Genomic DNA, 12,226 nt, shown 5'->3' on the forward strand with positions numbered 1-12,226 from the left:
TGGAATTTGGCTCTAATAATGTTAGGAGTTTTCATTTTAAGACCACTTTCAGGAAGTGACTTTGTGATCTCTTTCAACGTCTGTTTTACACTCTGGATATCCTAATATCCAGATATATTTTTAGATATTAGAGAAATTTTTTTTAATTACAGTTTTTTATTTTCAAAATATATACATAGATACTTTTTGACATCCATCCCTACAAACCCTGTTTTAATTTTTTCCCTTTCTTCTCCCCATCCCGCCTCCAGTTCAATATATATAAAACATGTGCAATTCCTCTATACATATTTCCACAAATATCATGATGCTTAAGAAAAATCAGGTTAAAAAGGAAAAAAATGAGAAAGAAAACAAAATGCAAACAAACAACAACAAAAAGAATGAAGATGCTGTTTGTGGTCCATATTCTATTCTCACAGTCCTCTCTCTGGGTACAGATGCTCTCTTTATCACAAGACCATTGGAAGTAGCCTGAATCACCTCACTGAAGAGAGCCACGTCTATCAGAATTGATTATCATATAATCTTGCTTTTGCCATGTATAATGATCTCCTGGTTCTTCTCACTTCACTCAGTATCAGTTCATGTAAGTCTCTCCAGACCTCTCTGAAATCATCCTGCTGGTCATTTCTTACAGAACCATAACATTCATATATCATAACTTGTTCAGATTCTCCAACTGATGGGCATCCACTCAGTTTTCAGTTTCTTGCCACTACAGAAAGGGTTTAGGACAATTTTTCTTGATAATTTTTTGAAGTATGATATCGACTCTTTTTTTTGAACATAGCTGTCAGTTGGTCCAATAATTCATAGGACTGCTTTCTTTTTTTTTTTTTTTTTTTTAATTTAATAGCCTTTTATTTACAGGATATATACATGGGTAACTTTACAGCATTAACAATTGCCAAACCTCTTGTTCCAATTTTTCACCTCTTACCCCCCCACCCCCTCCCCTAAATGGCAGGATGACCAGTAGATGTTAAATATATTAAAATATAACTTAGATACACAATAAGTATACATGACCAAAACATTATTTTGCTGTACAAAAAGAATCAGACTCTGAATTATTGTACAATTAGCCTTGTGAAGGAAATCAAAAATGCAGGTGTGCATAAATATAGGGATTGGGAATTCAATGTAATGGTTTTTAGTCATCTCCCAGAGTTCTTTTTCTGGGTATAGCTGGTTCAGTTCATTACTGCTCCATTAGAAATGATTTGGTTGATCTTGTTGCTGAGGATGGCCTGATCCATCAGAACTGGTCATCATCTAGTATTGTTGTTGAAGTATATAATGATCTCCTGGTCCTGCTCATTTCACTCAGCATCAGTTCGTGTAAGTCTCTCCAGGCCTTTCTGAAATCATCCTGTTGGTCATTTCTTACAGAACAGTAATATTCCATAATTTTCATATACCACAATTTATTCAGCCATTCTCCAACTGATGGACATCCATTCAGTTTCCAGTTTCTAGCCACTACAAAAAGGGCTGCATAGGACTGCTTTCTAGAACTTTTTGGTTCATTATTTGGGTTTATTTTAAATTAACATTGAAAAAAACTAAGTATTTATTTTCTTTCTCTCTCCATAGGGAAAAAGAAAAATTCTTGTGACAAATAATCATGATTAAGCAAACTAAATTCCTACAAATGCACATCTCACTCTGGATCTTGTGTTCATAATCTTTTTAGGAAGTGGGCAGCATGCTCATCAGCCCTCTAGAATCATGATCTGTCATTGCATTAGTCAATAGTCACAAAATTATTTTTCTTTATAATGCTGTTGTTATTGTATAAATTTTTCTCCTGTCTACTTTCTTCTGCATCAGTTCATGCAAGTCCTTCCCAGATTTTCCTGAACTCATTCTTCCATCATTTTTTCCAACTCAATAAATATATATTAATATATATTATCCGGTGTATAACCATTCTAATCAATGGGCTTAATTCCCAGTTCTCTGCCACTACAAAAAAAAGAACTGCTATAAAAATTTTGTGTACATATGAGTACTTTTCCTTTTTCTTTGATTTCTTTGGGGTGTAAGCTATTGGCTCATTTGTATTTCCTGTCCCAATACAAACTCATTTCAACACTAAAAAGTAAAATTCCAAATACATAGCAGAAGCTCCTTAAAGGGTTTCTATATCACCTTGATGCTGGTGATCTAAGGCAAGATACAGCAAAGGAATGGGAGATTTGACCAGAGGACTAAGCAAAAATAAGTAATATTTTACTTATAATAATATAATTATTATTATTAATAAGTAAATATCAATTTTACGTGATATAGCACTAAGTATACAAAATATGTTTAAATAATTTCTGCCTTTTGGGAGGCTTATACATGGGACTTGATTTTGAGCAGGTGAATGGATAATTACATTCTATTTCTATGTTTGGGTCCACACTTTGCCTTCTTATTTTTGAATCACTATTTAACCTTTTGGCTTTGAGATGATGGATCATTTTGGGGAAGAGAGAGAGGGATACATTTGGACACATGCCCTCTGGGAAGTATTTCCTCACAAAGGGCAGGAGTCAGCATGATAGAACGGAGCTGTATACCGGAAACCAAACCTGGACTCCTCTTCTTCGCCCTTGGTATTCAGACTTCTGGCTTCCTTGTGTGGGTTGATTGGCATTTGCCCATTGTCCTGGAATTGTTAAGCTTCCTTGACGCAAATAGTTCTGTGGGTGGAGCCAGTGCTGCTTTAGCGTTAACCTATCAATCAGCCAGGGAATGAGATTCCCTCCAAGCTATGGAAGTAACCCAGATTGTAAAACCCAGAGGAGGTCCAGAGCCTTAGAACTCCATATTCCCAAACTGGAAACTACTGAGCATTCTGCTGGTTATTGGTTGAAATCAGGAAGCTTTTCTCTCACTGCTCTTCCTCTTTTTTCTTTTGGTAGCATCCCTGATCTGAAATTAGGGCTCTTATTTTCTTCTAATTATAGTTATCCCTTCCAGATCATAGGGTTAGGGTTGTTATGTCCCTGTGATCTGGAAAATCTGTGTAAATTTTTTTTGGCTCTCTCTTCGTAACAGAGAAATCCGAATTTTCTTTCTTTTTCTTTTATGGTGCATTTATAGTACCTTATTGTAAAATTTGAGTTAAGTATTTGGTGTTAGGTGATATGTAGGTCAATGCTAAGTAAATATACTATGCATAATTTATGCATTTCTGAGTTTCTAAACTTTTTCTGTGTCATCTGCAGTTTTCACAAAACTTCTGAAAAAATCCCACTTAATTTCATGAAATATCAAAATCACAATGGGAAAGTCTTTTTGTAGAAAGAGCTAATTATTGCTTTCCTATGATTTGCGGATGTATGAAATTTGGAAATCTTCATAAGCACAGAATTCAGAGTTCACCAAAGAAAAGGTTTGGGAAAATAATTAGAATTTGACGGTTCTTTTATGTATATTTATATACTTTTAACTTCCTTTTTTACTAACACCAATAAATCATAGTCAGTTTGTTGAATTTCTGTGTACTTTGACCTTGGGAAAGTAATGATCGGAGAGAGAGGAAAACCTAGATAGGCCATAGAAGTTTTTGAGCTAAAGATTTCATTTTTCCCTTCTTATTTTGAACTATATCCCATATCATTTCCTAACCAAATTCTAAATCTGATCAAATGTGGGTTTATATGGGTCAGTGCTAAGCCCTGAAGTCAACAACATGGTGAGAGTAGGAAGGCTACCTAGGTGTTTTCAGGGTCAATGGCTAGAGAAAATACTCAAGTCTTTAGAAGATTAACATTAGAAATCTGGGAGAGATAATTGAGGTGGTGACGGGTTCATATATTATACTCCCTCAATAGATAATTAATGCAATGACATACTATTATCCCATAGGCTTAAGGAAGGGAGCCAATGTGCCAGTTGAAACAGCTGCCACTTTTGCAGTGATCTAAGTGTCACATGTGGGGCAAACAAGCTATTATACTTGTAGCACATACGGCAAACTGTGGTATAAGGGAAAACAATTGAATTCTGAATCATGAGACCTAATTTCTTTGATTCCTGTCTTTCACTAATGCGTTATGACATTTACTCAGTAATTTTGTCTCTGTTATTGTGTTTCCTTCTCTGTAAAGTAAGTGATTAGGCTATATAATCACATAGCATCCTTCCAGTTCTATACATTTCTAACTCAAAATCAGTAGTGATGGGGAATTTTTATTTTTCATAGGCCTGAGGTATCTAGGTATATAGTTTCACTATGGTGACATCTAGAGGCACATGCATTGATTAGAGCAGGGGATCATATCTTCTTTTGCATCATGGACCCCTTTAGCAGGCTGATGGAACTTATGGATCTCTTCTCATAATAATGTTTTTAAATATAAAGGATTGCCAAGGAAACCCAATTATATTTATCAATATATAAATAAATCAAATTTGCAGAACATGGGTTAAAAAACTTTGAACTAGATGACCTATGAGACAAGGTAAAGATTTTATCTTAATTATACGGAAAATATCACATTACTCAAGAATATGGAAAGCAGAAGAATGGAGTGAGTTATTATACTGATCATAAATGAGCTTCTTATCTCTTAAAATGGGGTGTAAAAGGAGTGGCAAACTAATCCGTAACAGAGGAAATGGTGGATTTTTAATAACAAGACAGCCTTACAGAACTGAGAAGACTCGGGATACAAACCTTCCTGCTAGCACAGACCAAATTATTTTTCAATAATAGCCTGGCATGAGCTTTTCTTCCCCACCCTGCCATGCCCACATCTATCCGAACAGGGGTTGATTGCTTAGGCTTTTATAATTCTCAATTCCTGTTCCAAAGAGCTATTGTGGTTTAAATCAATGTGCTTCTGAAATAAGTGTGCTTATTATTCCTGGTATACATTCTTTGTCATGTTTTTATACCACTGTGACATAATAGTCTTTGTATTGTGGTACAATGCTAGTCCTTTCAAGAAATATCTAAGGGCTTTCAAATCAAGACCCACAGCCACCTGACAGATGGAGAAACTACGCTCAGGCCCACAGAGAGGAGGAACCGTGGCTATGAGGCAGGGGACAAGAAAAATCAAATCCAGGTCTCCTCTTTACAGGTCTGAGACCCCCGTGCCTGCTCACACCGTCTCTGTCTTTAAAGAATGAGGTTTATATAGGATTTTAGAAAGTTCAGTTATAGCCATCAGAACAATCTGACTTCTTTAGAGGAATATTTCTAAGCTGATTTGCTTCTGATATCTGTGTCCAACTTGTGACCTTAGCTATTCACCTGGACTCTTGAAATAGCCTTCTAAGGCTCCCGAAATCAATTCCCCCAAATCAAGTGTAAGCTCCTCCAGGGCAGGGGCTGCTTCGGCTTCGCTGACAGAAGCACTCGAGATGGTCATCTGGGCATCTTAAGGGCCATCGGCAAGGGGGCTGTCTGCAGAGGTTAGAGTAAGGATTAATGGGAGGAAACTAGGCTAGGTTTTGACCAAATATCAAGAATAGTTGTTGCAAAATGGAGCAGATCACCTTCGGGGGACAGTGAGTGGTAGTCTATCCTCCTCCCCCCATCCCCACCTCCAAGTACACAAGGCACAGAAATTAGATAAGGGAGAATTAGGCAGGCGTAAAACCAGCCATCCCTTAAGGCTCCAGGGGGACTGATGCTGGGGGCGTTTTCCAGACCCAGACACCATAAAGGAAACACACAGTCACATCCCCAGGCCTTCAGACCCAGGACGGTTCCCCTGCCCCAATTCCACCGGCCCTGGCTCGGCGGGAGGCCCCTCCCCTCTGGCTGCTGCCTCAGCACTCTCCTCCCCATCATTAACAATCTGTCCTTCCCTGCTTCCCCTGGGCTTAGTGCTCCAGCTGTCCCGTCCCACCCCCACCCCGCCCCCTACCTACTTCCAGTCCAGGCAGAGGCTGAAGGGCCTCATTCTAAGGACAGAAATAGCTGTGCCCGGCTCTGGATTATTTATATCTGCTTCTAGCCGAGCGCTCTGCCTGGAGGGCATTTGCGCTGTCGGGAAGCAGAGCCACATTCCCAAAGTCCCAGGCCCCTCCGACTCCTTTGGGGGGTCGCAGGGACCAGCAGGGAATCGTTGGGCTGGAAGGGACCTGAGTCAGGAAGCAGGTCCAGAGTGGGGAGCCAGAGGGTTCTGGGATTTGCCCCTTTCGATATTTTAAATAATTTGGCTGGTGATAGTTGTAATAATTTATAAATTAGCATTTAATAATTGAGGCCTATTAAAAATGGTGATCCTCTTCACCTAGAAAATTCCGCTGTGGGGGAAAAAACCCAACCAAACCCCCCAAATCCTGGACCAGCCCTGTGTTGATGGTAGAGTTAGTTAAGTCTTGACTATTCCTCACCCTGTCCCTCCTCAGAAAAGCATGAAGGGATGGAAACTTTCCTTCATAGGACCATAGAGTTCAGAGCTGAAAAAGACTTTTTGAGTTCATCTGCCTTTTCTTGTTTTACCCATGAGGAACTGGGGATTCAAAGAAACTAAGGGTAGGAGACCACCTGGAAATGGAGCCCTGGTTTTTGACTCCCAATCTCTTGTTTTTTTCTACCTATTCCAACAGTCTTTTTTCCCCTTCCCTCCCTTTATTTTAAGGAACAAACAACTTCAGCATTCGAGGAACTCACTAAAATCTTTATACTCTCTGGTGGAACCCTGAGGACCCAGGAGAGTCTACTTCCCTTAAGGAGGCTAAGGCAGCCGGATTGGGGTCCCACTGGGATCCCTTCCACTTTGCTCTGTTCTGTAGCAATAATCTAGACCCCTAGACTCACCAACCCTGGAGAGGCATCTCACTAAAGAAGGATATCAAAGGGAGGAAACGAGTCAAAAGCCAACCTCTCTCTGTACTGAGAAGGAAAAAAGATATCCCAAGATATCAATAAACTTTATTAAGCTTCCACTATGTGCCAGGTACTGTTGGGGCTGGGGATACAAGTACCCCACTCCCAAGAGCTTGTTTTCTAATGGGGGAAAACATAAGTACATATAGTAATACAGACCTCATAAATTAATACTTGTCTGATCTATTTCCAACCTCTTTCTCTCTTTGAAGCAGTTAAACACAGGATAGCTTCAGGGAGAGGGCCCTAGGAATCGGAGAGATGGGGAAAGGTACCTTCTGCAGAAGGTGGTACCTGGGCTCCATAAGCAGCTGCTAGAAAGCCCACGAGGCAGAGGTGAGGAGCAAGTGCATTCTAGGCACATGGGAAGAGGTAGTCTTGTCTATGGGGAACAGGAAGGCCAGTTTGGCTAGATTGCCGAGGAGAGGTGGGAGAATAAGGTCTGATAGGGCTGGAAAAACAAGTTGGGTCAAGCTATGAAGGGCTAAATAGTGTAACTTTTATCTTAAAGTTAATTATGAAGTCACTGGGATTGAGTGAGTAGGAGAATCACAGTCAGATCTGTATGTGAGGAAAATCATTTTGGCAAATTTGCACTAGATGGTCTAGTGGTGAGAAACTTTGAGTTAAAAGAGACCTATTAGGAGATAGTGGAAAAGATCCAAGGGAGGAGTGATAGGGGTCTGAACGAAGGTGTTAGCTGTGATCTGGGACATAAAGATATAGCGATTGGAAGATATGACAACTTATTAGCTATGTGGGGGAAGGGAAGGAAAGGAGTTAAGCATGATGATGAGATTATGAATGTGGGAGATTAGGAGAATGGTGAAGCCTTTGACACAGAAAGGGAACTTTTTAAGATGGGAGAGTTTGTACTGGGTTTGTATCCCAAAGAAATACTAAAGAAGGGAAAGGGACCCGTATGTGCCAAAATGTTTGTGGCAGCCCTGTTTGTAGTAGCCAGAAGCTGAAAAATGAATGGATGCCCATCAATGGGAGAATGGTTGGGTAAATTGTGGTATATGAATGTTATGGAATATTATTGTTCTGTAAGAAATGACCAGCAGGATGAATGCAGAGAGGCTTGGAGAGACTTACACAAACTGATGCTGAGTGAAATGAGCAGAGCCAGCAGATCATTATATACTTCAACAATAATACTGTATGAGGATGTATTTTGATGGAAGTGGATTTCTTTGACAAAGAGACCTAACTCAGTTTCAATTGATCAATGATGGAGAGAAGCAGCTACACCCAAAGAAAGAACACTGGGAAATGAATGTAAACTGTTTGCATTTTTGTTTTTCTTCCTGGGTTATTTTTACCTTCTGAATCCAATTCTTCCTGTGCAACAAGAGAACTGTTCGGTTCTGCACACATAGATTGTACCTAAGATATACTGAGACATATTTAACATGTATAGGACTGCTTGCCATCTAGGGAAGGGGGTAGAGGGAGAGAGGGGAAAAATCGGAACAGAAATGAGTGCAAAGGATAATGCTGTAAAAAATTACCCTGGCATGGGTTCTGTCAATAAAAAGTTATTATAATAATAAAAATAAAAAGATGGGAGAGTTTGGAGGGAAGATAAGTTGGGACGTATGGAGTTTGAGATGTTTTTGAGATATCTAGTTTGAAATGTCCAAGAGGCAATTAACAATGCAGAAGTGAAACTCGGGGGAAGAGTGCGGCCGTGTGTACAGATATACATACGCACATATGTGTTTGTATGCATGTGCTTTTAAAAATACTTTACCCTAAGCTTAAAGCAGTTTTCCTGAGAGACAGACCTGCTATGTACAGGAGGAAACATGACTCCTGAACGTATGAGAGAAAGCTACGCTGTGAAGCTGGTCCCTCTGTGCATGGAAACGGGATCTCTACAGGGGCAGCCAGGTGGTGCAGTGGAAAATGTTCTGCACCTGGAGTTAGGAAGAACTGAGTGCAAATCCAGCCTCCAGACTGGATATTTAATCCTGGGTAGTCACAATCTGTTTTCTCATCTGCAAAGTGGGGATAATAAAAACATAATTATACCTACTTCCCAGGCTTGTTGTGAAGATCAAATGAGATTATCTGTGAAGTACTTTGTAAACCTTAAAATGCTATAAAAATGCAAGCTATTATTTCAAGAGAGGTGAGGAGAGACAGATGTGAAGTTTGGAATAATGAACAGAAGATCCCTAGAATCACCAAAATGTGGGGATGCCAGTCCTTTCACATGTCCCTCAATTCCCAAAGCTTGTACCCCAGATGAAAATTTTTTTCCTTCATTTAATTAAGTTCTTATCTTGTTCCTGGACCAAGTATTCCTTTATTCTTATCTATTCTCTGATCTAGTCTAATTTATATATAAACTCTCATTTTAAAATTTTTTTAAAAATAAAGATGTGTACTAAATATATGTAATAGTCTTCTGGGTAACCCGTGTTTGGAGTGAGGGAGCTAAGCTGGATAGTAAGGTATTATCTTCCCTTTGAAAGGGATCAGTGAAAAAGATGCTTATCCTGGGGCACAAAGTATCATATTCCTAAACTTCAATTTTTGTGTTAGACAGAATTCTAGCCTGATGCTGCTTCTGAAGATAGGCAGGGATATAAGCAAGTGCCCAGGCAAAATCCTGCTCCTGTTTCCTACAGAGACAGAAATCAGAGACAAAGGGGACCAAATTCAGAGCAGAAATCAATGGATGTGTGAGCTGAGATGCATTTACATTAGATGGTCATCCCCAGCTACACCCCGTATATGAGGCACACACATACAAACAAACATTTATCTTAGAGTCATCTGTATTTAGATAACAGTTAAGCAATTGGGAACTAAGGAAGTTGTCAAGAGAAAGATTGGGGAGAGGCGGCCAATGCAGAACCTTGGTGAACACCCACAGTGATGGCCTGTGATGTAGTAGGAGTTAAAAAAGAATATGGACAGTGATCCGAGAGCCAGCAGAAAGTACGGTTCCAAACAGCCAGAGAAAGATGTCCAGAAGAGGGGTCAGAAAGGTCAAATGTAACAGACAGACAGAGGCTGAAGACTGGGAAAAGACCATCAAATTTGGCAGGAATTGATCAGTGAGGGCAGGAATTAGACTGCAAGGGTTGAATGAGCAGCTGTTGTAGACAGCTTTCAGGTTCACTAAGAAAGGGAGAAGATACGGGATGGTGACTCACACTAAGGACAGGGGAATGAGATGGCGGTCCCACGTTGGAGGGGCCGGCCTTGTCGAGGAGAGGCTCAGCCTTCATTATGCTGTCAGAGCTTCCTTCTCTCTGGTACTCAGTCTCAGCTAAGGGAGGGTTACCTGGAGCATGGTTTTGACATACTCACAAAGATGCAATGCTGCTGACTTGAACTACTCTTTCCAGCAGAGGTTAAAAAACCCTGAAGAGACTGAGACCATTTTCTTCCTAGACAGACATAGGCCCTGCGTGTGAACTCTAAAGCCTGGTGGGTGGGTCTCTAAAGGTACATGTACATATGCTCTTCAGGCCCCTGGGGTAACAACTGCTGGCAGAAGAGTCAGGAATAATATGCTTGCTGCTCTTGAAAGCCTCCAGTGAGAAACTCCAGAGAGACTAGGGCAGAGTTAATGCTGCATAAATGGCTCTGCACTTCCAGTTGTTTTTCCTCTATCTACCTAACTTAAAAATGAAAGACTGAGATTTTTATGTACCAAAAGCAAGTAGCCAGCCAAGAGAAATTTTAAAAGCGAGCTCTGGAGTTCTTAATAACCTCTTTAGTTTCTCTTTTGGATATATTTTTATTTTTTTCTGGATGTGTCCTGCTGAGAGCTACCTAAGGATTTTCCTTTATTCTCATTTTTTACTGAATATTTCTTGGTTAATATCTAATATAAAGATACAATTCTTGGGCTGATTGCTGAAAAATGTCAAATGACTTAATTCCTAATCATTAAAAATCTTCTATTAGGTACAGAAGTGAGATAAGCTACTAGAAATAATCTTTTTCTAAAGTTCTCCTTAGTCTGTTCCTTGAACCTGTATATATACTGTATATTGTATATGTGTGTGTATGTATATATATATATATATATATATATATGTACTACAGACTGTACACACTAGATATATATGTACTGTATATATACACTAGACAGTATGCTCCTTGAGGACAAAGTCTGTGATCTATTTTTGGACACCCTTTCCCATTCATTCCACAGTCCTTACCTAGGACAACCCTTTCTAATTTTTCTCTCCCTTCCTGCCTTTTGGTTCCTGTTCCAACTCCCTTATTGCCTGGGCATCACTTTTACACACTTTTTGTCAAGTAGGGGATAGTTGCCAGGATATATTCTTCTTTTATCTCAGTCTATCACCTTAATAGTAGGGGAGAGAACTAGACAATGGAGGAGAACACTGGTAAAACCAAACTTAACATCAATTTGACTATTCCGCTATCTCATTGGCTCCTGACACCAATGTTCAACATAGCAAACTCATCAGCTGCCACAATTGGCTTTAGAAATTTATGCAGATAGACTAGGTCAGGAGTAAAAACAAAAACATATCAGGAACTTAAGAAGGGAACAAAGAAGTTAACAAGATCTCAGTTCCCCATGATCATAAGAGATAGTTCAACAGGTTGCACAAATGAAACTGAGACTTTAAGACGTCTTATTCTTTTCTAGAAAGGTTGCCTCATTTTAAACTCTTAATTTGACTTTATTTTCCTTAAAATCTGGATTAATAACTCACTTTAATTAATCTAATTTTAATCTTCCCCTTCCCACTATGGAGAGTAGAGATAATATGAGAGCCACAGGTACAGTATGGTATAAGGGATGGTAGAGTTAAAGGACATGATTACAGAATTCTAGTAGATGAATCACACTACTACTCTCCTGGCCCTATGGTAAAAGAACTGTTGGGGAAAGGTCAAAACTTTATCACACTGAACGTCCTTCTAGCTCTAAAATCTATGATTTCACAATCAAACAACCAACAAGCAGAGAATAGAAGAAAAAAGCTTGTACTGTTTCATCCTACTAAGTGGGTAGCTAACCTCTAAACAACAGTAAGATATTCTACGCAAGGTAGGGACTAAGTAGGAAGAGGAAAAAAACTAATAATTAACACATAATATAAGAATCATATTAATATCTGGCATTTTAAAATTTATTACTATAACAAAAGAAGTTGGACTCAGGTAATTTAGGCTATTTGGGAAAGAAAAATGACTTTTCCACTTAAATCTCTATTTGAGAAGAAAAATGTACTTAGAATTGTTATTTCTGACTGAGACAAAGCATAGTAAAGGGAGGATGGCTTGTGGAATAAAAACTGAGCCAATAAACTGTGTTGTTAAAAAGATCAAAACCTTGGCTTGTACTTTTCCAGGAACAGGCAGTGCCATGCCATC

The sequence above is a fragment of the Sarcophilus harrisii genome, chromosome 4 (assembly GCF_902635505.1).
Source record: "Sarcophilus harrisii chromosome 4, mSarHar1.11, whole genome shotgun sequence".
Taxonomy (NCBI): domain Eukaryota; kingdom Metazoa; phylum Chordata; class Mammalia; order Dasyuromorphia; family Dasyuridae; genus Sarcophilus; species Sarcophilus harrisii.